The following is a 2,295-nucleotide window of genomic DNA, read 5'->3' as shown; positions in this document are numbered from 1 at the left end:
CTGATTACACAACACGTCTTAACACGGCGATTGCCTGAACTAGACTGGCCATCGATAGTTGATGATAGTTTTTTGGGTCAATATCGATAGTGCCGATAGTCATCTTTTCCGATAGTGCGCTGCTCAGAGCTGGGTAAATGCAATTACATTACAATTACAACTACATTCCTTAGTAATTGTAATTAGGATTCAATTCCTTTAGTTCACAGCAAAGGAATCGATTACTTTTTCAATTCATTGAAGTAATTCCAAATGGAATTGTTTTTTCTTTAATTCCATTACAAGGAATTTATATTGTAATTGGAATAAATTACGTGCTAGTAGTGTAATTTCTTTTATTTCAATTCCTTTGAAAGGAATTGAAAATGTAATTTTTTGTCCAATTCCTTTGAAAGGAATTGAAAATGTAATTGATTTTTTCCAATTCCATTCCTCAAAGTAATTTAAAAAGTAATCGAAAAATTTATAAAAAATTTTTTCACTGTTAAATTGCAATAGCTTTGTTAAATTTCTTGGTTGCTAACTGCCTTGAATAAACAACTTATACCGAAGTAGTATTACTAATTGGACTTTAAGAAAACTGAATAGCTTAAACTGTAGCTGTTCAGTTTATAGGGTAACGGTTAAATTTTGCAGATCCTACCGCGAACGCGCTTCGCGGCAGATAAGACCCATTGCTGCCTTGGGCACTGCTGTTCTCTTGGACTAATCCCTGCGTATCTATAAAAATGAACTGAGTTAATTGTACATGTTATGGTACCCTTAATTCTACCCAAAATGGCGTGCCTTCTGGGGCCTTTGAAGTACTCTTACTCCTAAGAGTTTTATAAACAAATTTCATTGCTATGGCTAAATTTTGATGATAACACTGTAACGAAGCTAAAATAACACAAAAAACGCCAAGATACGTAAAATTAATTTTAAGTAGTATGTTACGGATCTGCATACCGTGTTTTTAGATAAGGTCATTTAGTCAAGTTATTTTCATTTTAAGTTTTCATTTCGAAAAAAAAGTTACGATATAGAAAGGGGCGTGGCACCTCCCATACAAACCGAATTCTTCAAACTGCATATATTTGTGGTAGAGGACTAGAACTGGGTATGGTGATATATACATATTTAAGACCAATTCCATACTCATGGAGAAAAATTTGCATGGTTGGAGAATGGGGCGTGGCACCTCCCATATAAACCGAACCTTTCATATTGTATATTTCTTGAAGTGTTCATGGTAGACTGTAAGCCTTTTTAAAACTCTTTAGTTTGACACCCACATGCCAATATTTCATTTACTTTATCAATTTAACTGAGTTACAATTTCCAAATAGGTGGCAGCCCCCCTCAAAAATATCTCCAACAGTTATCTTTCTTAAACCTCTTTAATTTGATACCCATATTGCAATATTTTATTTATTTTATCAATGTAATTTAGTTAAATTTTCAAACAGATGGCAACCCTCCTCACACATATTTTCGGCAGTAAGCCTTCTTAAAACTCTTTAGTTTGACACCCAGATGGCAATATTTCATTTTCTTTAACAATTTGTCTGAGTTAAAATTTTCAAATAGGTGGCAACCTTCGTCAAAAATACTTCCAGCAGTTATCTTTCTTACACCTCTTTAACTTGATACCCATATTGTAATAATTCATTAATTTTATCAATATAATTGGGTTTAAAAATTTTAAAATAGGTGGCAACCCTCCAAATTTTTGCAATATCATTGGTTCTGGTATTATGCCGAATAATAAAAAAAAAAAATTATTCAAATCGGTTCAGCCGTTCTCGGGTTTTGATAACCGTGACATACGAACACAACATTTTTATATACATATATAGACTAGCTTATACCCGCGGGTTTCACCCCGCGCTTTTATACAAATTGTGAAAAATAATTTAATGATGTTAGATTTTATTTCTGTGCCCATTTCGTTATAACTCGTTATTTTTTAAGCGAGTTAAGGTATTTAGGCCGTTTAAAACTATGGAATTATAAAATCTCGTCTGCGCGCTAGGCATACGAAAGATATCAATCCCTCTAAGTTTACCATAAAATGGTTCCAGGTATACGACGCGTGAACATGTAACCTTCTTGGAAGTGCCACGGCGGGTTCTAATACTTCCAACTCAAATTTAGTAACCTGGCCTTGATAAAATACCACTTCTCATTACTGTAGCAAATGCCTCAAGAGAGCTTTAGACTATAAGGCCGAACCCGGCTCTCCCTTTTCCATTTAATGAAATTTATTCTGTCAGTACGGCACTTATAAAATAAATCTCCATAACAAATTTAAAA

Source organism: Rhagoletis pomonella, unplaced genomic scaffold (assembly GCF_013731165.1).
Source record: "Rhagoletis pomonella isolate Grant_MI unplaced genomic scaffold, Rhpom_1.0 Rhpom_scaffold_00001, whole genome shotgun sequence".
Classification (NCBI taxonomy): Eukaryota; Metazoa; Arthropoda; class Insecta; order Diptera; family Tephritidae; genus Rhagoletis; species Rhagoletis pomonella.
The sequence above is the reverse complement of the archived record's forward strand: the minus strand, read 5'-3'. Positions refer to the sequence as shown.